The following is a 16,170-nucleotide window of genomic DNA, read 5'->3' on the forward strand; positions in this document are numbered from 1 at the left end:
GAGTGGTCTAGAAGGTGCCTGCACTCTTTCTTTTAGCCTTCAACGAGACTACTTGGAGACCTTGAAATGTGCCTCTGCAGTGAGCCAGGCACGTCTGCTTCTGCATGGGCAATTTAGAATATGAGGGATGAGCTGCCCTGGAGGAATGAATTATTTCTGATACATTGGGATTAGTCTATAGCTCCTGTATTTGTTCAGATGAAAGATTGATGGTTATATCCCATGATAATATGAGTCACACATGAGAGAAAGTTGATGTGGTGGTTGTCTTTGATCTTGTTCAATAACACTAATGGCACTCCAGCAAGCAGAGAGAGCTTTAGGTCACTGATGAAGTCCCAGCAGCTGCAGAAAAAACTGGGTCACCAGTTGTACTGGAGATGTGTTGCCTGAGTTTAAGAAGTGGCAAAAAAAGATCATGGTGCTTGAGAATCTCCCAGGAACTCTCAAATGTGCCTCAAAAATAAGGGCTTTAAATGCTTGATAGGCTCAGTGAGCACAAAACTGTCTTGCAATGCTGCCAATCAAATAAGACCTTTCTTCTTTCTCTCTCTTCCCTTGTCCCACTCCAGCCATGGTAGACAGTAAGATGGGGGCGAGGTTTTGGAAGTGTAAGACAGGGACAGGAAGGGAAAGAGAGGACAAGATGACCTAATTGCCTAATTGAGACTGAGTTTGGTACCTAATGTGACTTGGAGCACTTTGTACTCTGACAGTGAACTGAAAAGATATAGTATTGCTCAAGGTTCAACTGGGGAAGTAGAAGAACTTTCCTCTGTGAATACATTTTAAAAGTATAGTGGGAGGCAAAAGTAAAGCTATTTGCTGATTATATACCTCATGAGCCTTGATTACTCCACATCCTAGTCACAGAGGCATCCTTTAGCTCAGGGTTCTCAGAAGGGAGGCATCAGGACATGGTAGAGGCACTGTCTCAGGGATTTGGAGCCTAGAGGAAAAGCTGAGGAGCACTATTTCAACCCCTTTCCCCTTCTTCTGGCTACAGTGCAGGCCTGGGGACAGAGGGACATCCTGTTGTTGTGAAGCAAGCCGTAAGTGCTATTTCTTTTGTTCTAAAGGTGAGCTGTTTGGCAGCATCTGGTCTCCTCATCAATGACCTATCAAAAGGCCAGTGGGTGTTGGCATCTGAGGCTTGAAAAGCAATGCCATGTGACTTTTATATATGTCCAATGCAAAGATAGTAATATTCTCACAGTTTATGTGGCACATATATACGTACATATATTTATTTTTAATTTAAAAGATACTTATTTATTTTTGCATAACTAGGTGAGGAAGCAAGGTAACAAGCACTGAGGGACTAAGGCATGGGTTGTGAGTTAGGGAAAATCACATCTTACAAGTTCAGAGTGGGAAAACTAGTGAGACTCCACGCGGTGCAGAGATGAAGACTGCTGGTTTTGGAGTCAGGCTTTGATTCCTGGGACCTCAAATAAGGGCAAGCCTCTGTTTGCTTATCTATAAAAGGGGTAAAGTACTGGTCTCCTGGGATTATTATAGAAATTAAAGAAGGGACTCCCCACTGAATCCCTGCTCTAATTCTTGATACTTGATAAATGTGAAGCAATTGTCACCGCTAAGATTATTATTGTTTTCCTAATCTGTAGAGTTGGTTTTCACCATTTGAAGTAGTTGCATAAAGTCACTGTGAATATTGAATTAGTGAATACTGAGTCATTGCTCCTGGGGGAGATAAAGGGTAAGGTTCCTGGAGCCCTGGTCACAGTATTTGATCAACTGATCAATACATAACTGTGTTTTATATGTGTTTCTGTTTCGAGACGCCTCATTTAATATAGTATATGATTGATTCATTACCATTGAACTCATGTACAACAGCACTAAAACTCATGTTTGAATAAAGATTATCTAAAATACCTATTTCTCTGTAAAGGCACATTCTTGTACTTAGGGATACAAGAGAGTACTTTCACAAGGATACAAGGTGAGGTTTGATTAGGGCCCCAGTGAAAAGTGGTCATTCTTTCATTTATTCTCAATGCTATATTTTGCTAAATACTATTAGAGTTTATGTGGCAGAGATTGTTAGTACTCATGCAATAAATATACATTTATCAACATTTCCTCCATGTATGTATACACTTTGGGGAGCGTTTTTTTTTTTTTAAAGCAGTGAAGTCACCAAGAAAAAACACAAAAATGAGGAAGCTGAGACACAAAATAGACTGCAAAAAGGACATGTTTTCAGTATGAAAGCTGAAACACAAAGACAGGCATGTTAGCTTGTTTGACCTCCGGTGAGAACATGCACGTTGGGCAAGTCTAATTCAAATCTTTTACTTCTTTACTCATGTCTGAGAATGACCAGGAAAAGCATCAGAGTATTGATTTGGGGGTTCAAATAAATTTTAGTGAGGGGGTAAATTTGCAAATACAAAATTCATGAATAATGAGAATGAACTATATCTGGATAAATTCAAGGTCTGTTTGATCATCTTCAGTAAGGGGAGAATGATATTCAGAGGCAGTTCATTCTGTCCTTGGCCAATTTCATTTTTTACAAAACTTACCAAATTTTACCCCATGGGATCTTAAAGAAGAAATTTAACATTTCTTTCAAATGACTGTCATTCATATATGCTGGGAGACAGCAACTGTGTCTCCCTGGATTTATTTGTAGATTAAGCATCTCCTTTTCCTAAGCTACTCCCCATATGATGATCCTTTAATTGCCCTCGCTGTTCCTGTTGCTCTCCTCATAACATTTCGGTGTTCTAACATTTTTAGAGTGTGAGGCCTGTGACTAATGCTGAATATCTGAGTACCAGGTGAGGTTTGATTAGGGCCCCAGTGAAAAGTGGTAATTCTTTCATTTATTCTCAATGCTATATTTTGCTAAAGACTATTAGAGTTTATGTGGCAGAGATTCTTAGTACTCATGCAATAAATATACATTTATCAACATTTCCTTGTCCAGTGTATCTAAGAGTAGTCATGTGACTAATTCTTGCCATTGGGATGTGCATGGAAATGATGCTGCCTGCAGGTCCGGTCCATAAGAACATTCCAAAGAATCCTGCAAGTCAGGTGCTCCAAGTGACACAGCTACAAGGTGGAAGCAGCTCTGGGTCCTAAGTTCCCACATGGAAGAGAGCTGTGCAGAGAGCTGTTCAACCATCACCAGGCTTGGCATGATTGCAAAGTTGAATTTTATTCTTTTAGATGCCATGATGTTTTAAAGCAGCATACAGTGTTAATTACTGTGACAATCTCTAATACTTTTATTCTGTGGTCATATTATGCTGTTGATTCACATAGAATGTGATGTAAGCTAAAATTATTGTTATTTTCCATATAGGCTGCTACTTAGATATGTAGCCTTATCATGTATTTGCTGATTATTTTGGACATTAGTCCAATATATTACCTTTTTTTCTATTAGGTTTTTTTTTTTTTTAGATCTTGTAATCCTTTTCAACTTCTCAAGAACTTCTTAGATTGTGATTCTGTCAAGCAACCATCTATCAATTTTTGTGTCTTCCACAAATATGTAATCCTTTAAACTGCTCATTGATAAACACTTTATTATTGTGCTTAGGAACACAAGACAGTACTTGCTATTTAGACAAAAAAGATATAAATCTTCTTTCTAGCCCATTTACATATTATTTTCCCATGTAAATTACTGGTCAATTCTGACATTGTTCCTTTTTCTTTTCCCCCCCTTTTAATGCTTTCTGTTCTTCAACATAAGTATTTATTATCTTATATGGAATTTGTTTTCCCCCTTTATTTTTATTTGTAATCTTTCAGTTTCTAAAAAATAAATTCTTTCCTCTCCTAGAGAAAATCACTTGTCAATAGCCAAGCTTATGTCATTCTGGAATCTGATCCCAGGACCCAGGTATAAAACCCCACAATTTGCCAACATTTGCAAAGCAAAGTACTCTCCTATTATTTTCCCTCCTTTTAAAATCCCAACTGTCAATTGTAAAACATTTAAAAACACTACTGTAGCCTCAAGCCATTTATTTTTTTAGTGTGGTAGAAAAAACATTGCCCTCAAAATTAGAAGACTGGTTTGAGTCCTGGTTTTCCTAAGTGTAAGCTTAATGATCTTGAAAAGGTACCTTAACTTCTATGAACCTCAGTATTTTTTAAAATCCATAAATAGAAGTAATAGTTCCCATTCTAAAGAAGCCTAAAATGTATGGGAATTGAATGTTTAATGCTAGGTGAGTATTAGTGTAGCTGTTATCTGCTCTAAGAATGCTTGCTGGTTTTTTCTTTCACCGTCCTTCATTGCCTCACCGATTAGTAAGAGAGTATGGTGGTCAGTTGGTCTGATATATTTTGGAAGGTTCTCAGATTTTACCCTGTCTATTTGCCCCAAGAATACCTCCCCCTCCCATTGATTATATTGGATATATGCTGTAAAGCCAGTGGCCGCGGCCACCATCACAGCAGCCCAGCCCATGCAGGTTCGCATTGGATTCGGTTAGTTGGTAAAGAAACAACGGAGCCAAAAACTGGTGGGCCATCATCTTTAATCTTAGCTTGCACCCGGCGGGCAAGTAAAAACACACACTGGGCTCCAAAACCCACTTACATTCAGTGCTCACAAAGCTACTGTTTCCTAGAATCAAAGGTTTCTAGCTCACCAGACCCATTCACCTCTGTTCCCCATCTCCTTCCTTCTCCCTGCACAAACTCTGCACAAACTGGCTTCTCACTCAACACTCCGCCATCTTGGCTGCTTCCCCAGGCCTCCTCCACGTGGCCTTTCTCTGTTGTCCTCTCTGCTCTCTCCTCTAATGATAATCTCAGGAACCAGGAGCAAGCTCCCGTTCTGCCCCATTTTATAGTGTAGAAATCAAAACCTTTTATCCAGTATACAAAATAGGGAAGTCTCTAATACAAAGTCACCTATCAGAGACATGATGGGATTGCACCACCCCACATCAAAAAGGGTGGGAAAGGCTTAGTCCTAAAACCAAGCCCCAGGCTACAAGGATCCTGCCTGCCCACAGCCTGCCCCCAACACACATTAATATCACCTGGGTGACGGCTTCTGTGTGGGCAGCGCCATCTTTAACAAAGTGAGCATAATATATTTTATCTGCCCAACATATGCCCACTGATTTTTGTCCTTCAAGAGTAGACATGGGCACTGACTCTGGGACTGCAGACACTAGTTCTTGTCGATGGGTTCAGCTACAGACTTTCCCACAGTCTCCTATAGATGCTCCATGAAAAAAATGTGTTTTATGGTCACAGATGTCTAAGAAATGAAGACTCTGTCTTAGAGATTTACAATACAGCGCTAACATATTAAAGGCTATGAGAAACATTGCAGTAAAGAAACCCATTTAATTTTGTTTAATTCAGTGGTTCTCAGAACTATCTGACCTTGGCACCCTTTCTTTCATGGAATTTATATTAATGTCATACTGAACTAGTTTTCACCAGAAGCCTCCTCTGGAAATGTTGGCCTAGGATAGTCAACAGCTAACAGTTTATTTTTATTCTGGTCTTTCCCCCAACGTGACCCTTGTCAGCAGTGTTTCAGAGAGCCCTCACAGACTGCTGCCTGGCTGTTCAGTACCCTCACACACAGTGGGAGAAAGCCTTCCTTACTCTCGGTCCCTCTGCCTGCCAGCCCTCTAGGATGTTCTTGTAAATTTGCCCAAACCACAACATTTGCTGCTTTGAGTTTATCCTTTAAATAGGGGGCATCAAACAGCTGTGGGGGTATGTGTTGGGAGGACTTTTGTGCCCCTGAGAATAGGTTGTAAAGGCTTCAGGAAGGGAACAGGGAGGATGCTGGGGAGCCTCTTTGTGGCCACTGCTCGATTCCGTGCTTCTTCAGGACATAGAGGATGCACTACCAGTATAGACATAGTACCTGGACTTAACAGAGCCAGTCAGCTCAAGGGAATATGAGGTTCAGGCAACTCCCACCTGTTTCTGCAGTCCTCATGTTTTCCATTATTGTCCACTCCTCAGGATTCCACTATGACTCCTGATCAACTTCACCAAAATTATATCACTGAGAATTTGAACTTCAGGTTCTCGTTTCTGATGACAGCTTCCTCATCTGCTACTTGTTTCCTTCCTTAAATACACTTACCCTGAATTTAGCCTTGAAAATCTCAGCTTCCTGCATGCTTACTATATACCAGATATTTTCCAAAGCACTCGATCTTACAACTGCAGTATAATGTAGGGACAATTATTGCCCGAGTTCAGAGAAGTTACATAATTCTCATGAATTTTTTTTTCAGAGGTAAAGCTAGACTCTAAATTTAGGTTTATCTTTCCCTAAAGCCCATACTATGGTGAATGACATTATTCATTATTATTATTATTATTATTATTATTATTATTATTATTAAGTGAGAGGTGGAGAGGCAGAGAGACAGACTCCTGCACATGCCCCAACCGGGATTTACCCGGCAAGCCCTCTACCAGGGTGATGCTCTGCTCACCTGTAGCTGCTGCTCAATTGCTCGGCATCCAAGCTATTTTAGCACGTGAGGCAGGCCATGCAGCCATCCTCAGTGCCTGGAGTCAATTTTGCTTGAACCATTCAAGCCACGGCTGTGGGAGGGGAAGAGAGAGATAAAGGGGGAGGGGAGAGAGAGAAAGAGAGAGAAAGAGAGAAAGAGAGAGAGAGAGAGAGAGGTGGAGAAGCAGATGGTCGCTTCTCCTGTGTGCCCTGACAGGCAATCGAATCCAGGATATCCACACGCCAGGTGGATGCTCTACCTCTGAGCCAGGGACTATGGTGATTGATTTTAGATTGCCTTTTTAGGGTATACGGGGCACCTCCACATCAGACAACCTAGTGAGCTACAGCTGTCCTGTACAGTTTAGCATTTTTATTTCCTCTCTTGCACATAGAACAAATCTGTCCCACACTAGTCCCTCAGGGGCTTGCTCTTTTCCTTGGGCAAATCCCCAGGTACTGCCAGAGGAGACGCTGGGCCAGGCGGGCTCAGACCATGGCAGATCTATGCGTTCCAGCTTTAATCTGGCCCTACTATGGTTGTCAGCCCTTTTCCTCTCTCACTGACCCCAAACCTACTGTATGGGATTTATTTCCTTCTTCTCTCTTAAGCTCCCAAGCCTCCCATTGCATTGTAGAGACTTTGCACAGGAATTTGGGGAGTAAAAATAATGATACAGTAAAAGAAAGGCAAGGAGTTCGATGTTGAGGTCAAACCTAATAGTTTTTTTTTATCTCCCGCCTGCACTTCAGCATATTGTTTACCCTCCTTCCTCTCATTCCATCTTTCAGTCTCAAAGGAATCAGGTTCTTACTTCTGGTTATAGTCTCCCTTATACTCTAGGAAATAATTTCTTACCATTTCTTTCTGTCTCTTTTCTGCCCAAATCATTCTCTTCTCTGACATCTTAACACTTAATCAGTTCATGTCTGCTTTATTCTTGTATTACCCCAGCGCACTGAGTTTTTCAAAGATTACTAATGATTTTTTCTTTCTAGATCTAATGAACTTAATTAGTTCTTATCCACTTCGCCTCCTTTAGACATTTGATGATGCCGACAACCCATAAAAAACATTGTCTTATGATCTCATTTATATGTGGAATATAATGAACAAAATAAACAGACAAACAAAATAAACAGACAAACAAAAGAAAGAGGCACAGGCCATAAAATAGACCGACAGAGGTCAGAGGGCAGGGGCTGGGGGGGCTGCATGGAACAAGGTGAAGAGATTAAACAAAAAATATATGTATACATTACACATAGTGACAATAGTGCAGTGACAGCCAGAGAAAATTGGGGTGTAGGCCAGGTAGAGGTGAACAAAGGGGGGGAAATGGGGACAGAAAGAGACTTTGCTTGGGGCAATGGCACACACTGCGGTGTGCAGATGGTGTTTTACTGAGTTGCACACTTGAAATCTGCATGGTTTTGTGAACCCAAATAAATTCAATTTTTAAAATTTTTCTTCTCATTGACTTCTATAGCAATATGTTTTTTGCCTCTGCTCTTTTTCTGCATCTTCGCTAGCTCCCGTGCCACCTTAATCTCCTTCCTATTCCTGTTTCTCAAAACCAGTCATGTTCTCCGCTTTTTGTTTCTCACATGTGCTTCTCTTGACTCCAACTATGACTTCCATGTTGAACAACTTCCACATCTGAATTAGTAATCTTGCTTCTGTCTTGGCCGTAATTATAAATTTACAACTGTTGATGGCATAAGTGTACTTTAAAGGGAAATTGAAGGTTTTATTTATCTCTGAAATGGGTTCTTATTTTTGTAACCACTTTATTTCTGTTTATGGTCCCAGTAATGTGACAGTCTTTAAATAAGTTTAAAGTTGTTTTGCTTTCCCTATCTCCTTCATGCAATCTACATTAGCTTTGACCTTTTATTTCAAAATATTTTTCAAATTATCTGTATTCACATTTTCTCCACACAATAACCTGGTTAAAACTGAAGCTGATGAAGTTTGTTTCTAGGACTCTCATTCAAACAGTTTGAATCCCTGAGCATCGCCAGTGACGTCTGTTTCTTGTTCCCTCAAATTTACAGTGCCATCAGTTTGTCTTCCTTCCTCTAATTAAAATTCTCCCTCTCAAAAACAAAAACACAAAACCTTTAAACTCATTATCCTTGAGGTAGGAATAGCTGATAACAAATTACCATATTGCCAATTCCTGTTAATACATACAACTCAAGTTTCTTTAAAGTAGGATCAGGTATTGCATTGAAACAGTGGAGGCTCTAAATCTTAAATATCATCCATTCTGAATAGGGACCTCTGAAAATAATCAGCATGTATGGTTACCTACTTTGCTTGCGTGAAAGCCCAATGTCATTACCTTTGCTGACATCCTAATCTTATGAACTCTTTGTTTCTCCTCTTTGATTCCTGGGTCTTCTCTCTTTCTTTCGTCTTTCTTTCTTTCTTTCTTTCTTTCTTTCTTTCTTTCTTTCTTTCTTTGTTTCTTTCTTTCTTTCTTTCTTTTTTTCTTTCATTCTTTTTCTCTCTCTCTTTCTCTCTCCCTCCCTCCCTCCCTCCCTCCCTCCCTCCCTCCCTTTCTTTCTTTCTTTTTTTCTATTTTTTTTTTTAGTGAGAGGAGAGAAGGCAGAGACAGACTCCCACATGTGCCCCAACTAGTATCCACCCAGCAAGCTCACTAGGGGGCGATGCTCTGCCCATCTGGGGTCCTTGCTGGGTTGCAACCACAGCCATTTTTCAGTGCTGAGGCAAAAGGTATGGAGCTATCCTCAGCACCCAGCACCCAGGACCAACTTGCTTCAATTGAGCCATGGCTGTGGGAGGAGAGGAGAAGAGAGAGAGAGAGAGAGAGAGAGAGAGAGAGAGAGAGAGAGAGAGAGAAGTAAGAGGGGGAAGGAGCGGAGAAGCAGATGGGTGCTTTTCCTGTGTGCCCTGACCTGGAAACAAACCTGGGACATCCACACGCTGGACCAACACTCTACCACTTAGCCAACCAGCCAGGACTTGGGTCTCCTTTCTCCAGTCAACTCATCTACCAAATTCCCACAGCCGTCACTTTCCCTCATTGCTTCCATCATTGCCTACTGTACCAGGTTAGGTCCACTGGTTGTTTTGACATTTCTGTTGGGCTATTCTCTCTCACTACCTTTCTGATGTTATTCCTGATTACTCTACAAATTCTTTCAGTCAGCAAGTGGGCCTTTTACTTGTGCCCCTCCTTGTACTCTGCTTTTGTTATTCTTTTTACCCTTCTCTTCATCTATTGAAATCACATTTATCTCTCAAGGACAACATAAATCTTACTTTCTCTATAAAGGTATTCCTTTACTTTATCCAACACTAATTTCTCTTTCTCTTGAATTGCTATTGTAATTATAGTCAGAACCACTTAAATCAGCATATATTGTTCTCTAAATTTTTCATTACTCTTTATTTAGTCTCTCTTCCTCATGGGCCAGGGTGACATCTTACACTGCTTTAACATTTATACATTATAAGCATTAGATAAATATTTGTAGATTGGCAGCTTTTCCTCTGTGTTTATTATAAGTTGACCCAAGTTGATAATTATCTGAATACATTGCTGAAGTTATCCCTTGATTGAGTTAAAAATGAATTTATTTTTCCCACCTGAAGAGGTAAAATATATGCCCATCATGTTCACAATATTTGTATGAATTCCACTGATGTTACTACAAATACTTGGTTTACAATAAAAGTTTTGAAATTCAGTTCTAAATGATAGCATAGTATGGGTTTAAAGAAGTTCAATAATGAAAGCATTTAACATAAAAATGTAAATGAATGTGTGAATATGCCTCAGACTGAGTCACACAACCTTTCCAAAATGAATAGCAAAAATATAAAGATTAAGATAATTTCTCAGGCTCTCACTGTTAAATTACAGTGAAATAAAATCATTTAGATGGGAGTTATAGGCATTGCATCACTAATTATAGTGGTTGCATTTGCTTTTGTTCCAATGCATTGTAATTAATGAAGATCTATAGCTCTGTGCTTTGTCTTGGAAAACATATTCAGTTTTTATAGGTATCAATACAGTTGTGATATTCTTCATTTATTTCTCAAGAATGACTCATTTTAACACGGGGGAGCCCATTGTTGAGGTAGCAACATGAAAAGCACAGCAAGATTTGAGCTTGGACAGACCAGAGAGCAATTGACTCTATTCAGATATGCCTAACCTTGTCTCGCTACCCTGTAACTATGGGCTATAATAACATATAAGACATTGTGTAGTCCAACTCAGTAATGATAGTATAATCCTGCTTTACAATTTTTTTCTTAAGCCTTAAGAATGACTTTAGGGCACCAATGAGGAAAAATTAGCAATGATATAAGTTAAAATGTATATTCTCGACTTGATTCTTTGTTCAGACTGTGTGATTGTATGTGTTTGCTATTTTCAATTGTAGGATGTTACAAACCATTTGAGGGAGGGAGATGAAAAGTAGGTAACTAAAAGGACTTTCAACCTTAATGATAGCACTGTTTTATAAGCACCAAGTATGAAGAGCCCCTCATAAAAGGGAGTGGTTGATTTCTCCCTCCTGTTAGAAGTATCACATCAATGCAGAATTAATGATAAAGCAAATAATTTCCATCTTTTTTCTCTCTAGTCCCATTGGCTACAATCCTTCTGCAAAGGGCACTGGCTCTGAAAGAAGAGGCGATGGATTGGATTTGGCAGATGGCCCAGCTGAAACCTGACAGCTACCTCCCCACAGCCTCTGTGAATGTTTGAGGGCTTCGCACTGCTGTTGTTTTGAGGCAATTGGTGTGCACACAAGAATGAAAGTACAAATTGTGCCACTGGATCCTTCTTCCCTGCCCTGGAGGCAACAACAGGGCACCCTATGGAGATGTGAATGTCTGAACAGTACCCTTCTAACTTTCTCCCCAGTTCCTTGTTGGAGCTGGGTGTGCAGCCTGGTAGGTATTGGGAAGTGCAGACTGATTGCCAAGAACCTTCTGTGAGGCCACTAGCTTGGAGGTGGCACTGTCTACTGCTCCAAAGTGATGCCTGCTTGGTGTTTGAAGCCTCTGAGAATTCTCAGGGATGCAAATGATGGGCAAGAAGTGGCAGCGAGATAGGCAACTCCTTTAGTGCCAAGGGGCTAATCGTCCTCTATGCTTACAGGGAGAGAGATTGCATCCTCTTACCTAAATCCATAGAGGGTTATAAACTATGAGTTGACAAGAACCCAATTTCCTCTGTGTGTGTTGAAAAAGTGGACTGATTTTTGATGTTTTGCAAAAGAGTTTTAGAATTTTGTTTTAAGGGCCACTTAAGGTTTTTCAAAAAAAGCACTTCCATGTTTTTAGAAGACAACATTTCCACATAATATTAAGAAGAGATTCTTTCAAATCTGAAAAAACCTAATTGACTTTAGATTGCCTTATCAAAATATGAACTCCATATTTTGTCACAAGACTCCAGCAGATATATCCACTACAGATCTTTTACTTTAATTTATTGGTTACTTCACAGAATTGCCAATTGCACTACAGTCCTGTGTATAGTGGGAAAAGCACTGTCGTATGACTCTTGAACAGATGTGCTACAAGAGTCTTTTCATTTCCTTTCCTGAAACCAAAAAATAATGACACTGCTATATCATGTGGTGAAAAGAGCAATAATTTGATAAACATTGTCTTTCCATTAGATTAGTGCAATTAATCTGATTCTAATTTGGCTGAAACATTATCATACTGGAGTCCCCAGAGCCCTGTGAATAATCTCTAAACACATTGGCACACTCAGTAGACAAACATTACCTCCACTCTCACTGTTCATCCATATGGTCTCTTCCCATGGTGATGGAGGGCACCCTGCTGTTTCAATCAAATAAATGTCAATTATCTGAGATGGATTTTTAGTTCTTGAGCTTGGGCTTGTGGTGCAGCCAGAATGACTGGCTAGAATGGTCTACAACTCTTTTCTGCACGTGCTGCTTGCATTTAATAAGGAACTCACACCTTTGCCCACATTATCCAGCTTTCCAAGAACTCCATAAACCAAATGAGTCGTTTCAGAGGCTATGTATGTGTGCGTAATGTTTGTATGTATATATGTATGTGTGAGAGAGAGACACAAAGAGACAGAGAGACACAGAGAGACAGATTCTTGACCTTCATTTAGCTTTACTTGGCTTATTCTGGGAGGTAAAGAGTATTTTTTAAATTCAAGGGGGAGACTCTTTATCCTCCACGATCTAAAATAGGGCTACTATGCAGATGCATGCCCTGTTCAGTCACTTCTTCCTTCGTAGTGGCCCTCTCTGTCCCCGAGCGGAAATCTGGACATAGAATCTCAGAAACAAAGCCCAAATCAGTCTGCTGGTTTCTTTGACAGGACTTTTCCAAGACACATTTGAGTATGGCGGACCTTGCTGGTGAGAGCTGCAGGAATTCCCCGCCAACCCCGTGGGAGTTCCTGAGAGACCAGCTGCAGCTCTGGACTTGACTCTTCAGGGCAGTGGAGGGAAGGAGGAAGGGAGTGCACCTTCTCCACATTGGGGGAGGGCTCTGGGAAGGCACTTCTGGAGCCAAAGGGAAGAATCTAGTCTGTAGACATGCTGAAAGAGCATGTCATGCTGAGAAGACTGTCAGTTCTACATTTCTTCACAGAGCCGTCTGTCTTTAGGGTGTCAATTATCAAGTGTTGGTTGTATTACCAGACAAGCCCTTCTCTTAAAAGGTTGTAAATTTGCCCAGAGACCTGAAGGCCTCAGATGACTACATGTCTAGACTAAAAGCACTAGGTCACCCTCCTTGCTGCTGCTACTGTGACAAGCTGGCACAAAGAGAAAGGCAGTCCACAGGGATCTGGACTAATTCACTGTGGCAATTCACCGAACGTTGTCAGAAAGGATTTCAGTTTCCATGTTGGCTGTGATCCTGAATTAAGGAGGAAAGCCACCGAATGCTCAGAGTGAAAAAACACAGTAGCATCAAACTCTTCCTGCCTCTGAAATGGTTTAATCAGAGACTGTCAGCCATTGACATCAGATGTCAAGCCCCAGGTTGCCCCTGCATTTAGAGGGCAGGAAGTTCCTTACTCCACAGGTGGGCCCTGTGCACCTGCTCTGCAAAGCAGGAGATGCGCAGGATGGATATTTTAGCAGCAGCTGAAGCGTTTGCTGAAGAGATTGTACATTATGCCAGGCTGACACGAGGAGGATCATGAAAAAAAAAAAAAAGACTGAAACGAACTAGAGGCGATAAAAGTGCAGTGGTTAAATATCAAGGCTCTGGAGGGGGGTGGCTTATGTTCAAAGTCTGAAGTCACCACTTATTATATAATCACGGGAAAGTTACTAAGCCAGTGGAATTCTCAGTTTCCTTATATGCAAAATGAAGATTGATGCTATCACATAGTCCATGTGTTTGTTGTGCAACTAACTAAGGTAGTGAGTGAAAAGCACATAGCATAGTGCTGGCACATACTATGTGTTCAATAAACATTTCCTGCTATTCTCAGAGAGTGAAAGGTTCAGAAACTTTGCTTCAAACTGGGTGGCTCCACCACTTGCAAGTGTTGTGTCTTTGAGTAGGTCAATAAATCAGTCTAAGCTTTAACATCCTAAGTATCTTACTGATGTTACATGGTTATTTTGAGATTCAAGTGACAAAGATGCAGTGTTGTAATAAAAACATAACCAAAGTGTCTATAATTTCATGGCAGCAGTAGCTATAGGCCTCTAAGTGCAAACCAGGTAAAGTGCCTTGTTCAGAGTGCTATACAGAGCTGATAGGTTAAATAGATTTAACAGGCACTATCTGCACAGGTTTGCTGAGGCTGCCATCACAAAGTGTAATGGACTGGTGGCTTAAACTAGAAATTATTTTTTTTCCCACAGTTATTGAGGCTAAAAGTGCAAGATCAAGGTGTGAACAAGGTTTTTCTTCTGAGGACCTCTCTCTCTCTAATTTACGAAGCAAATCGGTATGGATTTAATTAATTATAGAGGTCAGACTTCTGTCTTACAATTCAAATTTTAGTTTTTCTTCAGGGGCAAAACATTGCAGTAACCTTATTCAGAGTGTATAAACAGATTTGTACACATGAAAAAAAAAACATTCCCTCCAATCTGATGGCTCTCGGATACAGCAGAATCATCCATCATCTATTTATTTATTTTTAAAAGATTTATCATGATTGCCTGGAAATGACTGTGTGTGGTGTGTGTGTGTGTATGTGTGTGTGTGTGTGTTCTTGTTCAGAAAGGCAATGGGAAGCAGGATAAAAGAATCACTGATGTGTATGTGACAATATTTCCCTTCCCCCAGTTTATTGAGATATAATTAACATATAAAACTGTATTAATTTTAAGTGTGCAACACAGTGATTTGATATATGCATATATTGTGACACAGTCACCAAAAAAGTTCAGTTAACATCTGTCACCACGCAGTTATACTTTTTTTTCTTGTGATGAGAACTTTTAAAGATTGGCTCTATTGGCAAAGCTCAAATATAAAATATAGTTCTGCAAACTATAGCCACATGTTCTTTATTACACCCCCCAAAACTTACACTGCTCACAAAAATTTGGGAATATTTTATTGCTTCGTATTCATTTTGAAATATCCCCTAATTTTTGTGAGCAGTATATTTATCTTATAATTGGAAGTTTGCACCTTTTCACCATCTTCTACTTTCATACCCAGCCTCCATCTGAGGTCTTGTTGGCTTGCAGGTATCTTTATATAGTCTTTCCTTTGCATGTGTCTGTGTCTTAATTTTCTTTTTGTATAGGGACACCAATCATATTAGATTCAGGCTAACTCTAGTGACATCCTTTTAACTTAATTACCTTTTTATAAGCCCTATGTTCAAGTCAAATTGCATTCTAAGGTACTGGGGTTATAATTTCAACATACAAACTTTGTTGGGTCACTCTCAGTCCTTCACAGAGCCCCATGCTAGAATTATATTCTCATTATAATATTCTCAATTTTATCAGATTTTAATAAAAAATAGTAGAAAAATATTGAACTAGATATCATAGCTGATGTGACCTAGTCACATTTGTGTGTCATCATTCACACAAATCAGCTGAATGAATTTGAGAGAGTTCTTTCCTATTTCAGAACCTTGGTTTCCTCTACTCTAATGTTTACTCTAGCGACGACATCTTATACCAATTTAAACAATATCTATTTATCTGTTACTCTTTCCATCCCATCAACCAGCCATTCATTTTATCATCCATCAGTCCGTCCATCCATCCATCCAATCCATCCATCCATCCATCCATCCATCCATCCATCCATCCATCCATCCATTTCATTCAGTCAGCAAATTGAGTACTTATTATGTTCCCAGCACCAAGACAATTCAAAGCAGTTGCTACTCTAAGGGGGGAGACAGAACTGTAAAAAGTACAAGATTCTCTCTGTTCCCTCTTCTACATGACAGGCCTTTGAATACTGAGAAAGGCTGACATTTTCCACTTTTTTTGTCCTGGCTTCCTATTACTTGATTAAATATACTCTAATTTTTTTAAAACTATTCCTTATATAACATTGTCTCCAGACATTATACTTTTCAAAATTATTGTTTTGTGGAATTTTCTAGTTTTTTTTTGTTATTTTACTAATCAGAAATAAATAATAGGTATATGAAGATACTCAAGGTACTTTAATGCCACTAGATTAGGAAGCA

The 16,170-nt window shown here is 39.9% G+C and overlaps 1 long non-coding RNA gene across 2 annotated transcripts in view; it reads left to right on the forward strand.

Annotated features, from left to right (window-relative positions):
• Positions 1-14,315, forward strand: part of LOC136319898 (uncharacterized) — a 90,998-nt gene extending 76,683 nt beyond the window's left edge. The window contains exons 3-4 of one of the 2 annotated variants that reach the window (XR_010728239.1): positions 11,120-11,432; positions 12,856-14,315. This is a non-coding gene — a long non-coding RNA (uncharacterized lncRNA). Of the gene's footprint in view, positions 1-11,119; positions 11,935-12,855 lie in introns of those variants that run through there. The other variant, XR_010728238.1, reaches the window with a different exon arrangement.
• Positions 14,316-16,170: the final 1,855 nt, after the last annotated feature.

Source organism: Saccopteryx bilineata, chromosome 1 (assembly GCF_036850765.1).
Source record: "Saccopteryx bilineata isolate mSacBil1 chromosome 1, mSacBil1_pri_phased_curated, whole genome shotgun sequence".
Lineage (NCBI taxonomy): Eukaryota > Metazoa > Chordata > Mammalia > Chiroptera > Emballonuridae > Saccopteryx > Saccopteryx bilineata.